The sequence below is a fragment of the Rousettus aegyptiacus genome, unplaced genomic scaffold (assembly GCF_014176215.1).
Source record: "Rousettus aegyptiacus isolate mRouAeg1 unplaced genomic scaffold, mRouAeg1.p scaffold_m13_p_7, whole genome shotgun sequence".
NCBI lineage: Eukaryota > Metazoa > Chordata > Mammalia > Chiroptera > Pteropodidae > Rousettus > Rousettus aegyptiacus.
Genome location: NW_023416310.1, coordinates 8,275,829 through 8,302,408, shown reverse-complemented (window position 1 = coordinate 8,302,408; position 26,580 = coordinate 8,275,829). Strand labels below are relative to the sequence as shown.

Below are 26,580 nucleotides of genomic sequence, written 5' to 3'. Positions count from 1 at the left end.
CGGGGCTAGACAAACGCTGGGGCTCTGGCCTCAGCCAGGGAACGGTCGAGCAGTCAGCCCACCTGGAGGCTTTCCACCCTGTGCTCAGTCTCCAATGTCCCCACGTGTTCAAAGGCCGATGCATCAAAGTCTGCACCGACACTGCGATAAGAAAGGAACTGAAAGCAAGCAGTTTGAGAAGGTGTAGGGGAAAAAAACATACGCGATGATAACAGGGGTGTAAACTGACTAAAAGAAACCTTCTGGTTTCCACGGTTAGACGCTGAGGAAATAAATCAGATACGCGTGCAAGGATGTGTGCGCAAGGATGTTTACTGCCCCGTTCATTATTCATAAGAGCAAAAAGCCAAAGGCAACCTAAATGTCCATCAATATGGGAATGATTAAATAGATGAAGAGGTAGCCGTGTAGCGATCGACTCTCTGGCCATTAAAAACGCTGGAATGATAACAGTAAGAGCTCCTGTGTGAGATCAGGCCCTGCTTACACGTTTGCATGTCTGGGCCCACTTCATCCTCACAGCACTTGGACAACCAGCGTTTTCATTTTACAGATGGAGAAACTGGTAAATAGAGACATTAACTAACTCTCCAGGGTCAACAGCTATTAAAGGTACCTTCGTGGTTTGAATTCAAACGATAATGCTCTAAAGCCATTCTCTTAGCCTCTAAGTTCTGCTGCCTGTAGATTCATAAGACAGTCACAATAGGGTAGGTAAAAAAAAAAAAGTAATTAATACAATATATGGCATGATCTGATCTTTATAAAATATGTCCAATTTTATAAGGTAAAAAAAAAAAAAAACATCCATAAGAATATACACCCAAATGTTAAGTGCATTCTGTGTGGGAGATGGAATTTGGGATAATTTTTGCTTTCTACTCTACCTCTCAATATTGTGTAAATTTCTTTAAAAGTACCACTTGTAAAACACTTAATGAAAATAATTATTTCTACTCGTGAAAAGAAAAGGTCCTTATCAACCTCCATCATTGGGGGTGGGGGTGGGAGGCACAGACGTTAAGTGAACTTACATACAGATTTGGGTGAGACAGAATCTTCGTCCAAGGTGCTCCTGTGTCATTTGTAGGAATCATAAGCTTCTGCTGTTCATTCACGTCTGCTTTATGGCAGGCACTGTCCTGAGAACTACGAAGAACAAAAGACAACATGGCTCTTGCCCTCGGAGTTTAAAGGAGTGTAGAAAAACTTGCAGGAGAGTAAAAAGGTAAATAAATAAGGAGCCTTCTCACTACAAGGAAGAAGATGTTAGGTGGCTTGAGGAGAGGTACTGAGACCATGCTGCAGAAGTTCAGAGGAGATCAAGGGTCCCTCTGGGATAGGGAGATGGGGACAACTAAATGAACAGGAGGCATGTGAGCTGAGCCCTGAGGGCCGGGTCAGATCCCAACAAGTAAAGGAGACAGGTAAGAAGGTTCTTCTCCAAGCAATGGGAAGAACTCTTACAGAGACGCGGAGACTAGAAAGCTCGCGGAATGGCTGGGATATACCCCCGTGATCTATATTTATACAGATCTTCTTAGAATATAAAGAAGTCTGCCTGTACTGTCCACACCTTTGTGAGCTGGGAATGACAGGTGAGAAACATCCTTGGGAAGGGAGAACAGAAGGCGTGGGAATGGCTGAAACAAAGGGACCGTAACCCAGGTCTCCCTAACTCTTTAGCCACGAGGAACCAGAAAGATAGATAGATAGATAGATAGATAGATAGATAGATAGATAGATAGACAGACATATAGACAGACCTCCTGGAGTTACTGCTGGTGCTAGAACATCTTACAAACTAGAGGCGAGCACTGGGTACGGCACCCCACCAGGAACGGCGGGTCCGACTCGGGGCAGTGGACCCCAGCAGTGCCTGCCGAGATGCGGACAGGGTCAGCAGGAACACCAGCAGCATTTCATGGGATGGCCCCCATTATCTTTCAGAGCCCGCCCACTTAATCTATTCTCCACCTAACAGACGAGGGTCTGTAGAGAGAACTCAGGAAGCCCTTGAACTTAACCGCAGGGTGGGGGTGGGAGGTGGATCTTGATTTTCACTAACTGAAATTTAGCAATTTCTCTCATTAAAAATGCAGGCAGCCGTCCAGGGCAGTATTAGCAGTGCCTGTGATTTTGCCAAAATACAAATCCCAGGTAATCTCACATCATATCAGAGTTGTTGCAGATCTCCCAAAATATCACGTGTGCTCATTATTACCCCAAAATCACGGTAGTTACAGACCTACCGCTAGATCTTCTTCCACGAGTGAATAAAGAAGCACGAGTATTGCTAAATCATAATAGTTCGATTGAGACGATCGGCTTCCTAGCTTGCGGTTGTTATTGTTTGCATTCAAACACACTACTCTGGAAAGCGGTCCGTCGGCTTCCCCAGACTGCAAAAGGGGTCCACGGCACGAAAAGGGCTAAGAATCGCTTAGCTAGAGGTCTGTTCAAATGTAGGTCACATCGCGTCACTCCCACGGTCAGGCCTTCAGTAGCTTCCACCTCACTCAGAGTCAAAGCCCCCTTCCCCACTGTACCTCTCTGGTTCCATCCCTCACTCCTCTCGCTCTCTTTCATTCCCATCCGGCTGCACACCGGGCACCGCTCCTTAAATGAGGCACATTTCTGCCTCTGGGTGTCTGTGCTGGCTGATCTCCGCCTGGAATGCTCTATCTGCAGGTGACTGCTGCCTTGCTTCCTCACTGCCCTCAGGTCACTCAAACGATATCTTCCCAATGAGGCCTCCCCAGGTTACCCTAGCTAAAGCTCCCAAAGAATATCCTCCTTTGTTGCTTTTTTTTTTTTTATCTTTAGCATTTATCAAATTCCTAAAATACACTTAAAAACATATACTTTATATCTTTCTCTTACTTATAGTTTGTTTCCTGACTCGGATATGAGCTCCGTGAAGGTAGGAATCATTGTCTGTCTTAAGCAACACCATATCCTCGGTGCCTGATGCCTCATTTGACACATAGTAGTAGGTTCTTCAAAATCATTTGATAAATTGAATTAATGAGTTAATTAGTCAGTGGGCAATTGTTAGGATGAGGGTTAGGAATAGCTACTGGATACTTCCATTCCATGTCAAACTTTAAAATCTCTCGCCCGCAGCATTACTGGTAGAAACAAAAAATTGTAGCATATACTTTTGAAACTGTGGTCATTGCAGAAAAAAAGGAGCTTATTTGTCAGCCACTGCAGAAGGGAGATACAGCTTTTCCGTAATAAAAAGAGTTTTCATCAAAGACAAGGTAAATCATTTCAAACCCATATTCATAAACAACAAGCTATTCGATCAAGCGATATCATAAAATAAATACAAAAAAAAAAGGAAATGGAAAAATTGGCATATGGCATAAAAACCGATAAAAGCACACTAACTCAGGCTGCAACAGAAATGATGCTGGTTGGTAAGGCCACCCTGCAGACTCCGCCTGGTCCATGGCAGAAGGAAATGGACAAGAGACGCACACATGAGCGAAGGCGGGTAACACATCACCGCGTGGGCACCACTCGACCTAACCTGCTGCTGCTAAAATGGAGAATTATTTCTTCGAAGCCCCTGTTGCTCACGTACTAAAACAGCAAAAACGCGTTTAACACGGGTAAGATCTGAAGCTGGCGGGACCGTCTTCCCAGACACACGGAGTACCTCACTCCATTCCACGCCCTGGCAGTGCTCTGTTTTAATAAGTACAACCAAAGAGAAGACTGGACTCCTCGTAGGTATAAACGTAACCCGAGGGCAAGTAAAGAAAATGCTATTGTATGTAATACACATCTTTATATAGATATGCGCAAGTGACGCACGTTAAAAAAATAACGTGAAATCAAATCTCCCAACCCCAAATGCCTCTTTGCAACGCGGCTTCTTCGAATCATTTTTTACACGCATCCTTCTTTCTCCTCCCACAGTCCTTACCCTAACTCTCTAAGTAAGTGTTTTCTGCAAAGGGCGCCTCCAAATGAGCATCCCCAAACCCAGCTCACCTGTCGCAGGCGTTATCCCTGCCGACCTCCCGGCCCCTGCAGTTCACTGACATCACTCATCTGACTGCTCACCCTTGGTTTCCTGTGAAACTCTGCTTCCTCCTCTCAAACCTTAAATCTGGGATCACAAAATAAAATACTTGCAGGAGCCAGGCAGGTGCCCAAAATAATGAAGGAGGACACCTGGCTGTGGGGACAAGCTGGAGAGGACTGACCCTGACCGCTGTCCCTTACCTGTGGGCATCGAGTGCTTGGCTCTCCCGCTGTGTCCAGAACACCCACACTTCTTATTTTCACGGTAACTTTCCTAGTTTTTCACATGTTGGCAACTATGGTTTCTAATGTTTTAATACTGTAAGGCAAATCACACAAATCTGTCGCCTGGATGCAATCTGCAGACCTCAAATCTGTGTCCTCTCCCCATCCCGTGGGCTCCTCCTCGACCCTCTGCTCTTCTCTTTGACAATGTCATCTAACTACTACGGCACCCAGAGGTATAACTCCACCTAGATCTCCTACAGTTCAGGTTCATATAACTGCCCGCTGGACATGTTCATTGACATGACCCCTTGGGATATTAAAATAAACACACCCACACTTTCCCTTCAGCCTCATTCCCAAACGTACTTCAAATCTCTTCCCTTTCTCTATTGCTCCTGCATCTATTTATTCAGAAGCTCCGTGTTTCCCGTGATTAACTACAGTAGTACTCTCTGCCTTAGGCCCATTCCCTTTCCCATCATGCTTCATGCTTCACGCCAGCTAATGTTACCCTCTGAAAGGCACAGGCTTGAAGTCCTCTGACAGCTCCTTTTGCCTTTGGGATAAACTCTGGATTCAGACCGCTTGAGTCTGAATCCCAGCTTTACCATGCACGAGCTGTGTGACCTTGGGCAAGTCATTTAACTTCTCTGAGCCTCGGTTTCCTCGTTCGTAAAATATGAATATAAAATATCACACATCGCATAGAGCAGTTATGAGGATTCAAGATGATACAATGAAAACAAAGCCCTCTGTGATTCATGCATAGTAAATGCACAATTAAATGTTAGTGGCCCTTATAATTTCTAATCCATTATCCTCATTGGCCACAACCCAACTCAAACTCTAGAGCTATAAAGAATTCCTTAAAATTCTCTAAAATTATCCTAACTTCTCACTTGTCTGCCTGCTCAGAACGCCCTCAAAACTCATATTCTCTTTCCTATTCTCCATTGCAGTAGCACAATTTCCTCGACACTGGGGCCTGCAATCTTTGCATCCTTAATGCCCAGCATGAAGTAATGAATGAACTAATGCGCTCTTTAATCCCCAGACGAACCCAGAGAAGGAGACATTCTTATGACCCACCATTTATGAATGAGAAAATGGAGATTCAGAATGGCTAAGGATAGAGGGTAAGCGGCAGCCCGCAGCCCAAGGTCAGCTGCCCCAGACATTCCTGTGCTGGGGAAGGGGGTCGCACACTCTGCTCCCGTTCACAGCGGTTTGTTCTGTGTCCTTACAGACCAGGCTCATGTCCATAGAACACACTTTACTTTTGTCCTGTCATCTCCCTAAATGAGTGTAAGGGGAAAATTCAAATGACTTTTTATTATCTTGTGCTCTTTCTATGAAGAGCTACGTAATTTCTACAAAGGTCACTGCATGGAGCACAAGTGATCAGTAGATGAGTCGCAATGCTTTCTGGGCTTACCTCTGCAAAGGATGTACACTCAGCCTTCTTTACAGTGTCTATTACAATACCATTTTTCTAGCAAACACTCTATAGTGCTTACTTTGAACCAAGCACCACTTTAAATGTCTTACTTGTCTATCTTAAGGGAGATGCTATTCTTATTCTCACTCTGCAAATGAAGAAAATGATCCCGGAGAGGTTAAATACCTTTTGCCATATAGCAAGTGGTGGAGCTGAGATTCAAATTCATAGGTAAGAGCACAGACTCTGTACCTAGCCTTCCCCGATTTGAATCTTAGTTCTGCTGCTTTCTAGCTGTACGTCTTGGAAAACTTACTGAAACTTCTCCTTGATATTTCTTCTGATAGATAGATAGATGATAGATGATAGATAAATAGACAGAGGATAGATAGATGATAGATAGATAGATAGATAGATAGATAGATAGATAGATGATAGATACAAATAATATAATTTAATATAAGATGATAATACTTACATCAAAGTATCGTTATGAGAATAAAATGAGTTAATATGTATATCACGTTTAGAACAGTACCCAGCACTTAATATAAGTGCTACATAAATACTTATTCTTTTTTTTATCATTAAGCATGGCCAGAGGCCTAAGTATCATTTGCAGAAGAACTGGAATTCTAAGTAAGCAGACTTTGCCCCATCTATTTGATGCTATTTTGACCCCCTTCCCCAGGTAGACACACCTGAAGCTGGACCACCTGCAGCAGGACTGGGAAGCCAGCGAAGTCCCTCTGCAGGACCTGGTCTCCTCTGCCCCTCCCAGGAATCCCTCACTCCCCTTTTGCAAACACCATCTGTGTGTCTGCTCCGCGTTCCCCTTTCAAAACCAGCAGGAAAGGCTGTGAGATCAGTCTTCACGCCCTCACATCTCTCAGGGTTCTCGGACTACAAGCAAGAGCAGCTGGTGTGACCAACAACAAACCCAGTTTTGGTCAGAAGGCTGTCCGAAGCTCTGGGGCTCGAAGAGAAGCCTGAAGAGCCATACGTGGAATCAGGCAGGAGCCAGGCCACTTCAGCAATCAAGGAATGGGCCAGATTAACTACCTGGATGACAGAGGCCAGTACCCGAGGCGGTGGCATCGCCTTGCCCCCACCTCTCACTAACACCCTTCCCTCTCCACAGGCAGCCAGAAGGATTTCCCTAAAGTACAGATCAGAACACGTCAGTACCCAGCATCTTCAGGATATACAGTCCGAACCCCTCGGCTTTCAAGCAGCAACATCCCCGCCTGTCTCTCTGGCCGAGATACCCACCAACCTCCTCCAGACCCCCCTGCCTCAGTCCCGGCAAATCGCGGACCATCCCCAGCCTTCTAGTTCACTCTCATTTCCAAACCTCGCTGAAGCTGTTCCCTCTGTTCCTTTCTCTTCCGGTTAGTTCCAGTTTTATCTTCAAGAAATCAGCTCGAAAGTCACCTGTTCCAGGACACTTTCCTTCGATGTGTTGCACACACATGCCCTTGCACACACATCTAATGCCAACAGGCACTTCCCCTTTGTGCTGACAGAGACTCATTTCTTAGCAATATCACCAAAACTCGGCAACGCCAGAGTCTGGTAACACAGCAAGCAAGTGGGAAACGTCTGGTAGAAATAGACCTAAATGAATGTTCTGCTTAAGTCTAAAAGACAAGGACTTTCCTGCTCAAAATAGAGTGGAGAAGGCTGCTCGGGAGTGTCTTCTCATCACACGGCCTTTCCTGGGGGTGTAGGGTGCTGGGGGGAGATTGCCGGACCCAGCTATTGTTTGTCTGTGCTCAGTCTGCGCACCTGGCACATTAGGACATTTCTAGAGGACTGGAGAAAAGCATGTCTTGCTGCTGGAAGTAAAAGCGTGCTTTCTCCAAATCATAAATCCTCAGCATATTTTCAACAAAACTCTCAGAGAGCCAAGTGCCTTCTCCTAGAATGTTACCACAGTGACTATTTACTTCACAGACTGAAAAGAAAGAAAGAAAAAAAATTTCACTGAACTTTTTAAAAGATGTAATCAAATAAATATCATGGTTGATACAGCATCTAACGCATTATTTGAAAAATAGAATGTAATGTTTTTGCGCTTCACAAACATCCCATCCTGCTTGTGGCAGCCATGTTAGGGGATTTTTTTAATGCTCTGCCCAGAACTGCCTTCTTCTATGACTAATTCCATACTATGTCAACATGAAAAAAATTATAAAATAATGAGATCCCCAGGCAATGCAAGCCAAACGTTTTCAATTTGACATATTAAAATTAATTCTGACACCCCTCCATCCTCCAATCCATTTTCTAAGTGTACTCACCTTTCTCTAAGTTTCCAAGTTCTCCATAAAAGGAAGAACGAGGTGGGACAGAGCTGGAGGGGAGCGAAGGAGACCCTCTGACTCCAGGGAGATCCACGGCCTCCAGGGAGCTCAGCTCGGCAGTGACAACTGGCAGCTCTGGCCCAGCCCAGGAGACGGCTTCAGGCTTTCCTCCTGAGAAGGTCCTGGCTCAGCAGGAAATGGGAACGCATGCTGGAAAAAAACAAACCCTGCATACCATGGAGTACAACATGGCTTTGGTTTTCGCATTCAAAGATTTTATGTCTGTGAGTTTCCTACTCAAGTGAGTTTAGCAAAGGAAATCCAAAAGAGTTCCACATCCTACCGATTTGGGAACTTCTGAAGATGCTCTCAATAGAATAGTGCGAACAGAGTTTGGGGGAGATTCTTTTTGTTTGCTTGTTACATAAACTCGGAAAAAAATTATGTGGTACTTTTTTTTCTTTTTTTTGAAGGAGTCATCTAGTTATTTTACTGTAAAACATGGAAGCAATACTTTGAATTGCTAAAGTTCAAACTCAGATCATATTAGATGAAAAGAGGCTAAAACATATACGTAAAAAATCAACTGGTTTTGTTCTATAGCAATAGTTCTCAAAGTGTGGCCAGGGAACCCCAGGGGTTCCTTTTAAGGGTCCGTGAGGTCAAAACTATTTTTTATAATAAAGCAAGGTGTTATATTCCTGTTTCATTCTGATTCTCTCATAATGTCCAATGGAGCTTTCCAGAGGGTATATTATGCATGAGAACTTAACAGGCAAAATGGAGAGGCAAATCCAAGAATATCACTGTCTTATAATAAATAAATTGGTAAAAATAAAAAACAACACCACTCATAACATTTTCATTTTAAAAAAGATAGTTATTTTTCATTAAAACATGTCATTTATATTAACATGTAATGAGATTACTTTAAATGAATTAGTAATTAAATACTTTAAATTTTATCTATTTTAATTTCTAGTAAAAATTAAAATAGATAATTGTAGCCCACATTAAACAAAAGCTTTTGGGGTGTTCTCAATCATTTTTAAGCATGTAAACATTGAGACTACCACATATGAGAATGCTATTTTATAGCATTAGAATCTCAATTTTTTTCCCCCCAATTTTTTATTGTGGCAAAATATACAACATAAAATTTAACCATCCTAACCATCAGCGGTATTAAATGCATTTACAGCATTGTGCGACCATCACCGCCACCATCTGTCTCCAGAACGCTTCATCTTGTAAAACTGAAACTCTGTACGCAATAGGGTAGTTTTCTGTGGTTGTCCCCTTCTGAGCAATCAGCTAAGCAGCCCACACCAACGAGGACTCTGTCTCCTCCGGAGTGGGTGCCAGTGCGGACGGGTGAGTGAGTGAGGCAGAGCCCAGGTCCAACGAGAGACGACTCCATCTCCTCCCTTCCACACCACCCAACTCTGGAGTTCCACTACTCCAAACCGCCCGACCTCCCACTCCTTACGACCTCACTACGTTTAGGGGGCAGTCGGAAGCTGAACCCCAATGGCCGATCATGCTCACATGCGAATTATCTCCAAGTTGCTGACACTAACTTACAAATGAAGGATTGCATGACAGAGCTTGCTCGTGGGCTCTTAACTGTGGATGCGGGTGCAAGGAGTGACTGGTAAAAAGCGACTAAAAGAAAACCCGTTAGAACTGAGGGCCCCCTGTACTCTTTACTTCAAAGTCCCATATAAAAGAGACGAGATAAGAAAGCAAAGCTGTGCTGCAGCCTCCATGTTTTAACTCTGGAGGAGCTGGGAGACGAAAGCTCAGTGCTCATCACCCCAAAGATGCCCCGTGCTGACATGCGCTTTCTGATCAGATCAAGAAGTCGGGGGGAACTGCTTAAAAGGAAAGTTCTAAAGCATCATATGACTTTCATGATTCCTATTTTTGCATATTGAGAGAGCCGACACTGCAGGATTTGTGACTTAAGGAGATGATGAGAATGTATGGGGATAGCGATAACATTTTACACTTCAGCTAAGATAGATTAGGTAGACAAGATAGACAGACAGACAGACAGATAGATAGATAGATAGGTCAATCATCAATTAACTGACCGACCCACAGGACACTGCTACATAATGACACTTCCATTTACACTTTGAGCCTAGAAGAGATAAGCTTCATCAAGTAGACTCAACTCTGAAACAGCCTTGGGCCTAAATCTTGGCCAGACAATGTCTAATTACCAAGAAAAGGCAGGCAGGCCACTCACTGTCTTATGTCTGTAGCCTCATGAGAGTGCCACACTTAGAAAACTGGGATCTTAAAAACCCACAAGAAAAACACCACCTGGAAGGTATAGATTTATTGACCCCAAAGACAAAAATGCTAAAGTAACCTTAGCAGAGCCCAAGTGTCTCCTCTCAATCCACACCTACAAACCACAGTCCTTAACCACAAAGTTCTCTCATCTCTTTGGCCAATTCAATTCTTTACCGTAAGTAAATCATAGAAAATGCTTATAGGTTCACCTTGGCAGAGCAACCAGGGCATAGGAAAGCCAAACCAGTCCATAGAAGAATGAAAATTAAAAAAAAATGTGAGCATGGTCAAACCCAGAATTTTAGTCTTCTGGGATCCTTTCATCTCAACACATGAACTTGTCAAGATATAAGTCAGCATTCCTGGAAGAAGTCTTCAAGAGACAGCACCTGCCTTAAATGATCTTTGCAGTAACTCAATTCTATGGACCCATTTACACTCTCATTCCCTGCAACTATAAATTAATCATCGGGTACCCGATCTCTTCTTCGAGGCTCCATCGGGCTATTGGTGATGTTCACTATTGATCTTTAGGCCAGCATATTCTGCTCAACATGGGTTCCCAGAGGACAGACCAGATGTACTTCTCTTGAATATTTTACAAAGCTATCCATGGGTACAGAGAAAGTGTGTCATGTGACGAGGGAGATCAGGTAAGGATTCCACTGACGCACGAGAGTTGGCTTATAGCCACGCCCTGGGCTCTTCACAGCGCCCTGCTCCCTACCCATGTGTCTTGGAGGGGACTGGTGTCTCCTCATTGCCAGGCTCACCACTAGTTTCTCTCCATTTATGTCAATTTGAAAGCAACTTATTGGTGATCATCGAAGAGCGAATGCTTAGAATCTCACCACAAATGTTCCACTTAAATTTCTCCTAATTCAATTTATAAAAAGGATCCAAATTAACACAAATAAATGATGCTACTAAAGAAGAATATTCATAGAAAGATATCTTTTTTTTTTTTTTAATCATAAAATCACTAGGCTGTGGGGGTATTAAACAGAAAAAGACAAGTGATCAGCTCAAATTTACCCAGCAATTGGAAACGAAGCCAGCCCTAGGATTTAAATTTCTAATTCCCTAGTAGAGCTAGTACCATTTTACTCCACACACAGAAATGTGTATATGTTGATTTATTGAGGAGCTGGACTCAGCTCCCTAACCTCGGCCAAGGTCACCTTTCACATAGACATGTATCTACAAACTCTCAATGGCACCCGCTCGGTTTCTCTGTTCTGTTTTGCAATCAACCTATACATGTACAGTCTCCACTTTCTCACTTCCCACTCACTCTTCACTCAGTCCCGTCTAGCTTTACACCCTCACCCCTCCAGCGCACCTCTTAAAGAGGCTCCCAACTGCAATTCTTGACTCTCTCTAATCCATTCCTCACAGCCTTCACTAACAATCTCCAGAAACACAAATGGCTCCTAAAACTCCATTACTTCCTTCCCACAGCCCTCAGGATAAACTCTGAAGATCCTGACCTTGACCTAAAGGGTGCAGCATGATCTGGCCACTGGCCTCCTTTCCAACCAGCCATCCCCATTCTCCCAGAATTCCTCCCAATGCTCAGTGCTCATTCCTGCCTTAGAATCCTCACACTCTTGCCTCGGCATGAAATTTTCTTTCTTTCTTTCTTTCTTTTTTTTTTTTTTTTTTAGGCAAGGCAACCCTTAGTTGACCTCACAGATTGCAAGGACCTTGCTAGCTTACGATCCCTTATTTTTTTCATTTTTTATGCCTACAGCACCTGGTCTTCCCAGGTGGTCTCCCATCCCAGTACTAATCAGGCCCGACCCTCCTTAGCTTCCGAGATCAGATGGGATCGGGCACGTTCAGGGTGCCACGGCCATAGACTGGAATTCTCTTTCTCCCAGTTTTCACTTGATAAACTCCCACCTGGCCCTCTGAATGGAAAGCCTCTTCCTCAGCAAGGTCTTCTCGGCTCCCCCATCTAAACTAGTGCCCTCACCACCCTTGTTTGTCCTTCTCCATGAAGTTCTTTAGAACGCTTGCCACAACTTAAATGTTTGCACTGACTTGCTTACTGTCTGTCCCCTTACCCATCTCCCATGCCATCCCCATATCTGTTTCTTTTACGACAGCATGCCCAGGCCCTAGCATAGTACATAACAGCAGGTATGTACTCAAATACTTGTTAAATAAATGCTTGTATATATTTGTATATGTCAAGAGTCTATACACACACACACACACACACATATACACACATGTATATGTGTATGTACAGACATACACATATATCTATATATGATATATATATACACATATATCCATATATGACTACATAAGTTAATCAATAAGTCAACATTGGAAAGAATCCGCTAGGTGCTCAGGATGAGCTGCAGGATGCTTCATCCCCTGGAGAATTCAGCAAGCCCACTGCAGCCTGCTCCTGTCAACATTAACTGCTTCTCTGTAACATTAGGGGCTAAAAGCAGATCTTGGGCCTTTATCATTCAACACATGTACAATTAAAGACGATTTGATAGAGTCCTACTCCAAGCAAACCATGGTGCAAGGCTTTCAGGATTCCAAAGTGAGCAAGACTCCTAAATACTACAACCTGGTCTTAACTATCCATAGTTTAGCAAGAAGAGTTTATTTGTATAAGGGGTAGGTGTGTAGGTGTTACAAAGTTGCATAAGGTGATCTAGAGAAAGGATAAAGGAATACAGGAATGGAAATTCTTCTAAATCAGCTTCTACATTTTATTGTATATTGTAAATATTGTCGATTGTGTTTAATCATAATTAAGATCTCTCCACGTTTCACATACCAGGTCGTCCCTGAATGCAAAAAATAAAACAGCAAAAAAATACTTTCTCATCTTCCACCGCCCCCTGTAAGCAGCCTAACTAGCCAAGACCAGTAACCAAAAGCCAGCTTCAGGATACTACTAAAACTCAGCCACCTCCAAGATCCCTCTGCATCTTAGGATCCTCTTTGTGAGGCAGAAAGATGATGGACTTGGAATCAGAAGAATCCTGCCTGTGGCCAAGTCCGAGATTCGCTTTGCTTGATTTTTTTCTTCATCTGCAAGATAGGCTTCCTCACCTCTACCCTGCCTAACACTTATCACAGTTACTACTGAGAACTCAGATGGGAACCTTGTGAAAGGTTCTGCAAACTACAACGGTCTTTACAAATTTGGCAGACTCACTGTGATTTTTATCAGGACTCAAATATTTAGCATCATGTGTTGTCCTGTTTGGTGCTTCTTAATCTGGAGTCTCCAGCTCCACTGTAAGTTCGAGCTCAGAGAACACATCTTAGACTCTGCCTGCCCTCAATGCCTGCAGTACTGGGCACATGACCCCCACATAAAAATTCTTGTGGGTTGGTTACTGGTTGGATTAATTCTTTTTTTTTTTTTTAATGGATTTGACTCACATTGCAAAGTGTTCTGTGATTTTTCTGGGTTTCTCATTGATAAAAAAAAAAAATTTTTTTTCTGGAACTATCCATAATGTTTACCTAGCCTATGATCTTTATAGTCTGTCTTTTTCCCAACCAGCTGGACAGAATTCCATTAGAAAGAAGACTATTTAGGCAAAAGCAAAAAATATATATACTTTTTCTAGACCAGTTTCCAAGGTTCCTTTTAAAGATTAGAAAAGGGGCCAAAAAGTCTATTAGTAACAGCAAGAAGCCTCTACCTGTCACCATTGAACGATGTCACCAGTCTTAGTCCTACTAAGCACAGGGCATAGTGTTGGGGCTGTAGCAGTAAACAAGGAGGACGGCATCCAGACGGCCAGAGGTGAGAATCCTGGCTTCACATTGTCCTAGCTGTGTGACTTTGCACGGGTGGCTCAGCTGGTCTCTTTTTTCTCGTCTAAAATAGAGTAATAACAGAGCCCACCTCCTAAGGTTGTCATCAGGACGAAATGAATTAATACGTAAAGAGCTTTTAGCCCAGTGCCTAGTACAGGGTCCTAATAAATATGAGACATATTGATCCTTGTAGCTAAACAGACTGAGACTCAGAGAAGAAAAGTGACTTATGTCAAATCAGGGAGCCATAGAGAGGTAGGAATCAGGGCTAGAACCCAGGTCCTTAGTTGCAATCTATTCTCTATGATTTCACTTTGTGGGTATTTCACAGAGTGTTGCCCTGGAGGATTTACCTTCCTGACACCTGATAAGCAGGAGCAACAAACTCGCTCCCCTCCTAGAAGAGCTGTCCTCACCTGTTGGTGAGACTCAGGCCCTGCCCAGTCCTTTTTGTCTCCCATGCATCTCAGAATGCACCTATTGGGGCTCCATCTAAGGCTGCCTCCCATAGAAGTACTGCGATAAAGAACCATAGTCTCACTTCCTCATGGGGTCACTCTGAGGATTACATGAGCTAATGCCCGGAAAAGTACTGAGCACACAGTAGCTGCCATGTAGGATGTAGCCAATAAATGTTATCTACCAAAAAAAAAAAAAAAAAAAAGGAGGAAAACCCTGTGGTGGCTGCTCTCTCTCAAAGCTGACACACTGTCCAACCCCAAATGCCAGCTGCAGGGCAGACTGAGATCTTGGGTAGAACAGAGGGAGGCAGAGTCTGTGAAGGATTACAGAGATGAGCAGAACTCACCGAAGACAGGGGCAGTACCTGGAGTCCTCATTCTTTTCCTCCTTCTTTCTTAAACACACACACACACACACACACACACACACACATACACACATGCGCACACACGCACACACACACTAACAAGGAAGAAGAGAAAACACGTAGCTGGTGCTTTGCTGGCAAACCCAAACATCAGAGCATTGGATTTTTAATATTTTAATATTTCTGAACAGAACAAGGATTGCTTTCAACTGCCCAGTTTGCCCCCATACACATGACCAGCAAAAGTTTATCTTTGCTGCATTCATGAATGGGTTTAATCGGGCTGATTTTCCAGATAATCATGGCTCAGACATAAAACCGAATTACAACAGATCCCATGAGTCTCCTTAGAATATTCACAACGTGCTTTAGGTTCAGAGTTCTTAAGCACTTTGGTAACACCTTCTCTCTCCTACTCCAATGTGGACAATTCCTAGTCAATTTTTATTTAATGTTAGAACAGGAGAAGGAAGCAGTCTGGCGAAAATTAAAAAAAAAAAAGGAACAGTAGGACTAGACAGGGAGCAGAAATCACAACTTAAAACCATGTGTCCCTAGAGTAGAACACAGGGCCTGGCCCAAGGTGGGCTGCTTGCAAACACACACTGAATGAATCAGTGTCCTCAAGGATTTTAGAACCCAGGTAGCAGTGAGACCCACACAGCACACCAAGTTCAACCACAGAATCAGCACCAGGGCGTCTGCCTTTAGAGAGGGGGCAGGTGCTCAGGGAAATGCCTGCTTTCTGTTTACCTGGGCAGGTATTTGCAAGTAGTGTGGAGGCGGGGGTGGGGTGAGGGGGCAACTTGGCATAACATACAGTCGTAAGCGAATGGTTATGCAAATCGCTTAAGCAAATACATGAAAAGGGACGGGAAAGGTCTCTGCTCTGGTTTACCTCACCTGCCCCACTCTTCAGAGAATAAGGTGAAATACAAAAACCAAGAGTAGGGAGAAACTCATGTCTGCTCTCTGTGAGGACGGGAGCAGCCCCGCGCCGGGTCCCCTCGCCCCAAGTTCAAGGGCGACATCAACCCAGGGCCGCTGGGTCATCGTCCTGGCGAGTGGTGGTAGTTCTTTGCTGCCCTCCACCCCCGCCGCGAGCTGCCCGAGTTAGAATACCGGCTCCGGCTCCCCAGCCAGATCAGGCAGACACGAAGGGCGCAAAGGGGGCTCCTTTCCCAAGAGAGACGAAGAAAGACAGCGGGGGATGAGCGGGCGCACAGAACGAGCCCTGCAATGCGAAAGGCGCCGGCCGGCTCGCCGCGGCCCCTGCTGGAAGACGCGGCTCATTCACCAGCCCGTGCACCTCAAGGGATCTGGCAGCCGCCCAGAGGGTCACGGGAAAGGGAAGTTGCCATCCCACCACAGCCACTGGTCCAAACGCGAGGAGTCTGCGGGAGACCGGACGCCGGCCCCGAGACCCCCAGGCCGCTCCCGCCCCGAGCGCGCCCCTGCGCACACCGCTGCAGCAGGACCGGGGTCCGTGGCGTGCTCTCGCCTGCCTGCAACTGTCGGGGGGCGCCGGGGCAAAGGGGAGGGGAGGAACGACAGGGAAGAAGGCGGAGCAAGGCCGCCGGGAAGGCGCCTCCTCTCGAGGAAGAGCAGGAACAGCTTCCCGGCGAAGGAAACGCCCAGGGATGCCCCCGCGCGAAGTGCCGCCTTTCCCCAGCTCATCGACTCTCCCGCCGCCGCCGGTCTGTCCTCCGCCCACCCCGGCGCGCCCCGCGCCCACGAACTCGTCCCGGATGCCCTGCCGAGGCTTTCCGAGGGACCCAGGCCCGGCTCGGCTGCCGGCAGCTCGCGCAACAGGCGGATCCCTAGGGCTCCAGCGACGGCTGGCTCTGGGGACTGGAGGATGGGGAGCGCCCAGCGGGGTGCAAAGTGCCCTGCGGACGTAGATCTCAAGGGTCGCGCACTCGCGACCTGGGCCGCCGCGGGTAGGAGGGGAAGGCTGGGGGCGGCAGAAAGTGGGGAAAGTTGCAGGGTCGCACAGACAAGTCTCCGGAGCGCACGGGTGCGCGGGGACAGGAGCAGGTACCTGCAGGAGTCCCGGTGCCTCCGACTCGCTCGGCTCTGCGCCGCGCCGCCCGACCGCGCTGCAGGGATCAGGCCTCGCCGCGCGGCCCCGCGCCCGCCGCCGCAGCGGCCAGGAGAGCCGGGTGGCCCGCCCGCGTCCGTCCGTCTTTCCGTCCCGCCGGGCAGGAGCGGGAGGCACTCGGGAGCCGCGGGCGGGGCGCGGCGGGGCGGGGCGCTCGGCTGCCGCCCCGCGGGTCCCAGCTCCTCCCGCCACCTAGCTTCGGCCCGCAGCCAGGGCTCCCCGGGGCAGAGGGCGCGGCGCTCCGCCACGGGCGGCCGTTGGCTGCCGGGGTTTGGCGGCGCGACAGGAGGACGGATGGCTGGACAGAGCGAGGCCACCCTGCGGGGCGCGCGCCCCGGCCCGGCCCCAAGTGCAGAGTCACCCCTGGAGCCGCGCGCCCCGTCCGGGGGGGAGCTGGAGCGCGCCCCGCGCCTCCCGCCTGCGCGCCCTCCTTGGCCGCGAGCACCGCGACCCCTTGGGAGACAGACCTACTCTGCAGCCCCCGCGGCTCGGGCAACCGCGTCTCAAAAGTCGCGCGGCCCAGGCGACACTGCAAATTTGCCCGGGATTTTCTTAGGAACTCGCGAGGCCCCAACTTGTTTCAAAACAAAGTGCGAAGGAAGAAACAACCCCACGTCCTGCCTGTTTACCACCAGCCTGGCCGCCTGACAACTCGGGCACAAGGCAGAACGAGGCTCTATTCCACGCTCTATCCCACGCTCAATTCCTCGACTTACCAAGTCAGAAGAGGTGGTGGATATATGCACCCAGTGGAAGGGGGACAGAGTTGGGTCCCCTTTCCGAAAAATGGAAAAGGGGACGGTCAGAGGGAGACGCCTGAGGCCGAGGTTGAGGAACAAACCAGGACCTCAAGAAGGGCGCAGTGTGGTCCAGAAGGCATCGCCCGCCCCTCTGCAGTGAGCAAGAAGGCTCAGTAACCCGCCCGAGGAGGAGACACGGGACGCTCGGGGACCCACCCCCGCGCTCCCCCTCCCGCCCCCGAACTGCAGATTTTTAAGTTGTGCAGACTTGCAATAATTCCTCGGAGCCAGCTGCTCCAAGCTGTAGGCGCCCAGTGTTCCCTGGGTCCCCGCCCCACATCAGGCAATCTGCCAGCTGCCCTGAGCCCAGCACCCGCTGACCTCTCGCCTCAGACCAGCACCTCGCAAGACCACACGTAGTGAAGTTCCAGGCCCTGAGCCCGGCACACGCGAGGGGTGGGGGCCAAGCGCTGTGTGGAAAGGTGAAAGACTCTCTCTCCGACCTCATCGAAGGACCCGATGGTGTCTGGGTTTTCTCATTGTTTTTGTTTGATCAAAACCGGCAGTGAAAGTCAGCAAAGGGAGCCATGTTTACAGACTCTGGCAGGTTCCTAAAAGGAGGTGCAACCTGCATCTTACAGTGAGGTCTGGCGGAGAGGACAGGCTGGTAGCCAGCGGGAATGGCAGGGAAGTGAAAGCACAGGAAGTCATCCTTCAGACTCCAGTGTTTTCATCTGGCTCCTGGAAGGCAAGAGCGGGACTCAGGTGGCCAGGGATGAGGGGTTTGGGCAGCCTCCGTCCCTCATCCCAAGCTTGTTGACTCCCCCAAGCCAGCCCCCTGTCCTTTGGAAGAGGATGCAAAGCACTTGTCTACACTGCTGTTTGCAAGCAGCTGGAGAAGATAATTTCCAAACCCAACTCATCATCCTTAGGGTAAAGTATCAGATTATTATAAAATTTGTTTACATTTTATCAGTACTTGAGAAGAATACTCAGATCTCTCCCAGAAGTTAGCTATTGAATCGTTTTTAAATCCCTAAGGTTATCCAGAGGCCCAGCATTGTTTACTTGAGAATGAAATATCTTCAGAATCTCTTAAGTGCTGCAGAATGCATCTGCAGTGCATGACACTTGGGGACTGAGGTCCTTCCCACGGGGCCTGGATGGCACATGTGAACTGGAGGGAAGGCACACCCAGTGGGAGTCAGAAAGGTCCCTGCTTGGCATCTGTGAAAGTTGGCGACAGAAAAGGCAGGCCTCCTGTGGGCATTTTCTGGGGGAGAGGCAGGTGTAGAAGGCACAGATTTGAGAGTCAGAAAGACTGGGGCTCCCATCTTGCTGGACCTTGTGGGGAGCCCTGTGAAAGTCGCTTAGCCTTTCAGCCTTGATTTCTTTGTCTATGAGAAAAGTTATCTCTCACGTGAGAAATAAATGAAGTAATAATTGAGGTAGCGTTGTGTAGACTATAAAAAGCATGCCTTTTTCCCGAAAGTTACTCCCAAAAGGTTGCCAAGGTCGATGCGGGCAAAGCGGTGAATGCACTCCTACACACCACACACACACACACACACACACACACACACACACACGCTCTCACCCCCTGTGTCTACGACCCTCTGACCTCTGTCTCCAGCACCACAGGGCATGCTCTGCCTTACTGCTCCACCCCTCCCACAGGCCCACCTCGTACCCCATCAGAATGTCTTAACGCCCATCCCCTCTTCATTAACCATGCCCATAGGGAAGCATCTAGAAGAGCCACGCATTAACATGTACGGGGCTGATGATCAGCCGACAATGGTACTCACCCCTCCATGGTTTCGAAGGCCCGCGGGAGTCAGGGGAGGCATGGCAAGCAGATGTGGGATGTGTGTGCTCCGTGTCCCATACTCTCTAGGTCTGGATACTTTCCCCTTTCTCGGGTCTCGCTCCCTCTCTTACCCACTTATCCACACTTGCATGTACTCTCTTCCCTTCTGCCAGCCAACCCCGTCCTTGACCTGTCATTCTCACCACAATCTAAATGACAGAAAACCAGCTGGGCGTCACCCCCGGGGGTAAGGGAAGTGTGAATTCGATTTCTAAATGGAGACTGGTCGACAGGTGAAAATGGAGCCTCTTACTCCCTACGCTTCAGCCAGCAGCCTGAGTGTCGCTGGGCCAATGCGAGCACACGGAACACGTGCCATTGCCCAAGGCCACCCGCCCCAGGCTTCTCACGTCACCTGCATTTACAGTGGTCCTCCCTCTGCTCGGTATGCCCTCCCCAGTCGCCTAGCCCTCCCCTCGGCTCAACATAGGCGCGGTCCCTAGAACACCGCTGGGTGGTAATCACGGGCCCCTGAAAGCCCCGTCTCCTGTCCTGGGTCATGTGTCTCCTCTCCGTGCTCCCTCGGCATCCTTTGCTTCCCCCTTGCATGGCGCCCACCATACTGGATTTTCATTGTTTATCTCCAACCAGATGACGAGCTCCTTACAGATGGAATTTCCAGGACCTGTTATAGGCTCTGCTTGTCTTTGAGGTGCATTACTGAAGGCTCTGTCTGCCACAGGGCTGCTCAGCACCACCTGCTCCTGATGGGAATGGACATCCTTTATTTCTATACTATCTTCTAACAAGTGAGAAGAAAACATAAACCGTCACATCCATCTCTCTGCTTGGATGCAGCTCAAGACTAGATCTAGTTAATTAGCTAGACTGGTTTTATTCCATATTATTGATACAATGATCATTCTTCTTTCATAAAATTATTGATATGCCTACTTTAAATGCTCTGTTATATTATTTTTCTATTGAAAGTACCTTAAATATTTACGGTTTCAAGTCCAAAGATCTGAATCCTAATCTGCCCTTGCCTCTGATCAGCTCAGTGATTTCTCCTCTCTGGATAGGTCCATAGTTTTTCCCAGCTCTAAAGGCTTTATAATTCTATAGCAAGAAGGACACAGTTTATAAATTATTAAAGAAAGAAACCCCTGTGACAGAATATGGCCTATCTCCTGGCATAAAGGAATGGTCTCCTCAGGTACTTGGAGATGTCTGTCATCCAAGGACCCTGAGCATTCCCCAAGGTGAGTTCCACAGAACACCTGTGCCATGGTTAAAAGGCTTTGGACAAGTATGTACTACATTCCACTGTCAATGCTCATAACACACTTCAGCAGAGTAAAGCCTCCGTCCGAGAGGTCAGGTCATAAAAACACTCCAAGGAATGGACTTCTGGAGTGCTCATAGCTGGCCAAACTTCCTGCTTCAGCCACTTTTCAAGCTCTTCACACGTTTCTCTCTACCCTACTCATTCCCACACATCCCCCCAGCCTTGCCGCTCGCTCGCTCACACACACACACACACACACACACACACACACACACACACACTCCACTCACATTCCAGCCTGACACATCCTATCCATCTCTCCGCGGCACTCCCCGAGCCGTGGCCCCGCCTGTACCCTGTTTCCACAGTGCCCACTTCCTTCCCATCGTCTTCACCTTCAGTGTCATTATCTTCCCATTCTCTGAAGCTTCCCCCGACCCGAATCACATTTAGTTGCTCCTTCTCCCGGGTCCCAGTATATTTTATGCAAACTTCCAGTTACAGTTTCATCCCTGTGCTATTGTCTCTGGCTTGGATTGAGTCTTCTGAAGTAAACTGTGAGCTCCTTGAGAGGAATCAGTATGTGGACTTACTCATCTCAGTATCTTCAGAGACTGGTCCATGATAGATGCTCAGTGACCGTTTTAAGAATAAAAGGGTGGATGGATGAATGGATGGATGGATTGGTGGATGGACAGGTGCGTGAATAGGTGGATGAACTAAGACCTTCTGACTGCAGGAGGATGCAGAAAAGCAAACTCACAGGCACCAAAGACCAAATGTGTCTACCTCATGCTTTGTCCTCTCGGGGAGTTCTGTACCTATTTTAGTAATCCTTCATTTGTGTGATGGAACTTAGGTTTCAGCCTTCATTTCCAGCTAGAAGACTGAAAAATACCCCATGACAGAGACTACTAGACACAACCCCCATGATTTTTTTTCCTTCTGCTTCCTGAGAAATAGTCATAGTGTAACCAACTCTTCTAGGTTTTCCCAGGATGATCCCAGTTTCAAAACTGGAAGTCCAGTGTCCCAGGAACCTCTTCGGTCCAGAGAAAACCAGCTCCGATGGCTGCCCCACCAGGAGCCCTGCTGCCCACGATCAAGTCTACGGGTCAAGCTGCCGTGCCACCCGGGAAAACACAGCCGAGCTCTTTCCAGTGTGATGCCGGTGGACGCGGCCCGTTCGGCCTCTAGGCCAGAAGGAAGCTTCTGTGAAAATCTATTTTGAAAAATATCATAACTTTTGACCACAAGAATAAGGAGGAAATTTTACCATTGTAAGACATGGTGGTGAGAAGGAGCCGAAAGGGCTTTTGGGAGGAGCAAGGTGGAAAGTGAACGCCCCATCCTCTGTCCTCTGGCGGCAGTACCTGGCTGGCCGCTCCCGCACATGCATGCGCCCCGCCACTCTCCTTGAATGCAGCTGCAACTACCTGTGAGCGCTGGTCAGCTTTGCTGGCTTTCTCGTCTTTCTTTCCTTTTTTTCTTTCTTTCCGCCTGGGTTGCAGAAGGCTCTCACACTCTTCAGTTATAGAAAATTGTCATCATCAGCACCCACAAGGCCTGTCTCCTATCTTCATTGTTTATTTATGCCTTTTTTCCCCCATTCCATACTGCATTGCTGTCCAGCCCTCCACCCGCAGCCATTCTAATGTGTTTACTGGATAACCTTCGGTTTCCGCATGTCCTCGTAAGATGTGTGTGGTCGTTTGGATGCGTGCGTTTATAACTTATGCAGATGGTCATCTGTCCGTTAGCTAAATCTTCTTGTCTTTTGGGCCACACACTGGGGCTCTGTTCTCACCTGGTCTGTTCTTCTTTCTTCCTGTCCACATCATCCACTCCCCAAGGATGGTTGCCCGGAATTCCTTGGTCCCAAATTCCTTGCCACCACAAACAACACTGAGATGGACATCTTCATAAAGTACCACCTTATGGACCTGGGCACAACTGAAGGGAGTATAAATACCCACAAGCAGGATTGCTCGTCACAGGGTATGGACAGGGCCGATAGAGAAATAAATATTGGAACACTTCTATACTGGTTGGTAAACAGCCCTGCCCCCAAACTCCCTGAGTATCCTTCCAGTAACTCCAGCCCCTTCTCCAGGAACCCCCAGGACTTTCCAATGTCCAGCAACCAAAAGCTTGATGCTTGGCCCAGCTAGAACTGACAGTCTTTCCAGCAGTTGTTAAATATTTTGAATGTCACCCCTGGATATGCGTATATTTAATTTGATTGTCCTGGACCTTATTTCTCCACAGAGAAACCATAAACGAACAAACAAACGAACCTATCTAGAGTTCAGTCCAGTCTCTACCTTTAAGGAGTTCTCAGAGCTATGGAAACCCTGCTGATGCCCCCGCCTGTATCACCAAGTCTGTGTCCTACCTAATCCTGCAGGTAGGCGGGGGCTGGCAGGCTGTGACCACCCTCCTGCCATCGGGGCTAACGCCCCAGGCAGCTGTACCAGCTGGCCGACAGCCTTGGGCACAGCAGCTGCGTTTTAACTTAGCTCTGACTCTCTCTGGCTGTGTGACTCGGAGCATTTCACCTCTCTCTCTGCCCCTCAGTCTCCTCATGAGCTAGATCGTCCTCCACAGGGCGGGAGCGGGGTTCGAATAAGATAATTATATTATACAGAGGAAAGGAAAAGGCTTCTGTGTCCAACTCGGCATCAACGTAGCTGTGTCACAGTGGTGCTCCCTGAGTCTCAGTACCTCCCATGTAACGTGGGGATAATTACACTGGATTGTGTCCCCCAATTATTACGAGATTCCATGTTCTGTCTTTACATCTCTGGGCCTCGCAGGACTCCTAGAGTTTCCCTGCTCTGGCCAGACATGCACTCTCTCACCCCCTAGTAAGAAAGCCTCCCTACCTGGCTAGTTCACCGTCAACTGGACCAGCTGCACCCCACCTGGTTCTTAACTTAATGAGTTTCACCCACCTGCCATCCCACGAAACTAGTCAAAGACAATCACATCTCCTGCAGGAAGCAAGCATCACCTCACCCTCCCATCACTACAGAGCCTGCCTCCCACAGCCGTCTGGTCCACTCCGCTTCGGCGCGTAGCCCCATGTGCCCCTGCATGACGCGTGGTGCCCTCCTCCCCAAGGCTGGGAGCACACGTGACCAATAAACCACTGCCGGTCTCATCTGTTCTGTGCTGGGTGCTGTGTTTAGCCATCTTATACTATTTAGGAGGGGATCCCTCCTTCACAAGTGGGTAAATAGGAGGTGATCAGAACAGCACTTATCTCAAAGAGTGACAGAATTCAAGTGAAGCACTTAGTATCCTGCCCGGTCAGGCAGAAGTTCACGCCAACAAAGAGAAACACAAAAGAGAACTTAGTCACAGGCGTGACGTGGGTCCCAACCCAGGGAGAGCCACTGCTAGAACCTGGATGAGGATGAGCCAAGAGCCTCCTTAACTGCCGACGCTACCTCGTGCTGACCGACTTCCTGTTTTCCTTGCCGAAGGGGAAAAGCGTGTAGATGACTTCTCTTTTTCTTAGTATAATAGGAAACATTACCATGCGTAATCCAACGGCAGTGTAAGCCACCTCATCCCCCTTTGGCTCCGTTTTTTGACCTGTAAACTCGAGATTTTAAACTTACTAATATGCCAGATACCAAGCTAAAGAACGGAGCTGAAGAGACGGGGTCAAAAAGACCGATCGCATTGTCCCTTCCTGAAAAGGGTAGCAGTTCCACGAGATGACACCTGCCTGCCTTATCTGCCAGGCAAGGAGTGACGATGACATAGCCAGAAGAGCGCTGGGAAACGAGCACCATAGAATGTGACAGGGACTGCCACTCGTCACTCCATTTCTTTCTCCATCCCCGACTTAGCTCTTCAGAACCCACTTCTGCATCGCAGAAAAAAATAAATAATACCAATCCTTGTAATTCCAGGTTCATCTGGTGATTGCTAGAGTTCAGTTCTGTAAAATCCAGCTCCTCCCTGACCCCTTCCTCCCCTCGTCCTGTGAGGTAGCTTTGATCTGGGAGAGCTGTGTATCACCCCAGCAGTGGGGGATGAGTGGAGAAGAGTCTCCACGATGGGCCTCGGCCAAGAGGGGCTGCTCCCCGTTTGACGTTCGTCCTGCACTGTCACTCATCACTGGGCCCCACATTTTCGCTGGGCCCTCCTCAGCTGCTTGTCGAATTCACTCAGTCCCTTGCGGACCTGACCCTCATGCCTTCGGGCCACTTACGGCAGCACTCTGCGGGGTTTAGGACCTCTCGTCCCCTCTCAGCTCTCTGCAAGGTGCACCCTGCAAGGCACACTCAGACTCACGTCCCAGACAGTGCACTCGGCTGCCACCACCCTTGGGTGCAAATGCCACGCTTTATCGGTTGGAAAAATGGATGCTGGTATCCTCTGCTCCAGGACCCTTCCAAACTCCTTGGCGAGTTCCACCATCCCCCCTCTCGGGGCCTTTGCGGGTTCTCTCCAATCTAAGTGACCAGTCTCCCCAGGATCCACGGTTTGTCCTATCAGCTCTGCAGAAAAACCGGCTCTGTCTTCATCGGCTCCCTTTCCCATCTATTGTTTCTGCCAGGAGCTTGGCTCTCAAGCTTCCATAATGAATTCCTTTCTCTCAAAGTCATCGTTATGGGCTTCAAGTGCCTATTTTGCAAGTCAAAGTGAAACTGTTTTTTTTTTTCTCTTTGCATTCCTATATTAACAATCCAAGTTCTCACCTCAGACTAAATGGGATGGGGGTGGGGGGAATTGTGTACAAAAAATGGAAGAAGGCGGAGGCACCCTGATTAATATTTTAAAATATTATCTCACTACATATTAAGCACACATGTTCCCTGCCCTTGAAAGGCTCACAGTCAATGGAAAATTTACACAAAATGGAAAGTTAGGTTAATTGACGAGACCAATACAAACGCCAAAGATCGGTTGTGCTTCGCAAAAAATCTAACCCTTAGATTCAGCTCTAATCTTAACATCTGTAGGGCCAGGATGAGAGCACAGACAGAGGTCACCAGCCTCGTCCGGATCCCCTTGTCTTCCCATTTTGGTTCCTTCCAAGAGCGTAAGAAAGCTTCACACTCAAGCTAATGGACACGTCAACCCACAACCCTCTGAAGCAGGTGTCAGGACATAATAGGAAGGCTCGTAAGGTCAGCGAACCTCAATTAGAATCCTAGTCTTAAGTGTTCCATTCGCGTTCGGACTGCCTTTCCCAGGCATCGGTTCAACTGGCTCCTTAGCAAGGGCGGAGGCTAATGCTCCCGTCTGCCCACCTCGGTCCTGCAGGTCCCCGGGCAGCCTGTTTGCTGATGAGATGCCTGTACTTCACGTGTACGCTTTCAAACCGTGCCAAGGATCCTCGGAATGCCCCTCCACAATGTATTCCGCTCTCTCTCGGTTGGCGAACCCAGGTCGCTTGCTGTTGGACGAATGCGTTCAGATCAGGGCTCGCTCCCAGCTGGAAAACGGCCTGTCGCCTACTTCTCAGAGATGCTAGAGAGTTCACACGTGTCCAGAAGGGCCAGCCCCATCTCCCTGGGGCAGCCTGGCACTCAGAGACCCTTCTGAATAGCCCTCCGACTCCTTCTGCATAAAATAAAATATGAAGCGCTACCAAGCAGTTCATATTTTCAAGTATCCTTTCCACTAGCTGGCACTCTGGAGAAGACCGAAACGAAGGAAAAAATCATCGCTACC

General features: G+C 47.9%; 1 protein-coding gene and 1 non-coding gene across 11 annotated transcripts in view; both read right to left on the bottom strand.

Annotated features, from left to right (window-relative positions):
- KCNS3 (potassium voltage-gated channel modifier subfamily S member 3) overlaps positions 1–26,580 on the bottom strand; it is a 58,784-nt gene that overhangs the window by 20,196 nt on the left and 12,008 nt on the right. For 3 of the 10 annotated variants that reach the window (XM_016153899.2, XM_016153900.2, XM_016153898.2), the window contains one exon: positions 1,035–1,149. The gene's annotated coding sequence lies outside the window, so the exon portion shown is untranslated. Of the gene's footprint in view, positions 1–1,034; positions 1,150–8,007; positions 8,221–16,988; positions 17,583–17,764; positions 17,955–26,580 lie in introns of those variants that run through there. The other 7 variants (XM_036224474.1, XM_016153906.2, XM_016153904.2 and 4 more) reach the window with 7 other exon arrangements.
- Positions 12,059–12,177, bottom strand: LOC118606073. Its single transcript, XR_004952301.1, has one exon. It is a non-coding gene; the product is annotated as a 5S ribosomal RNA (ribosomal RNA).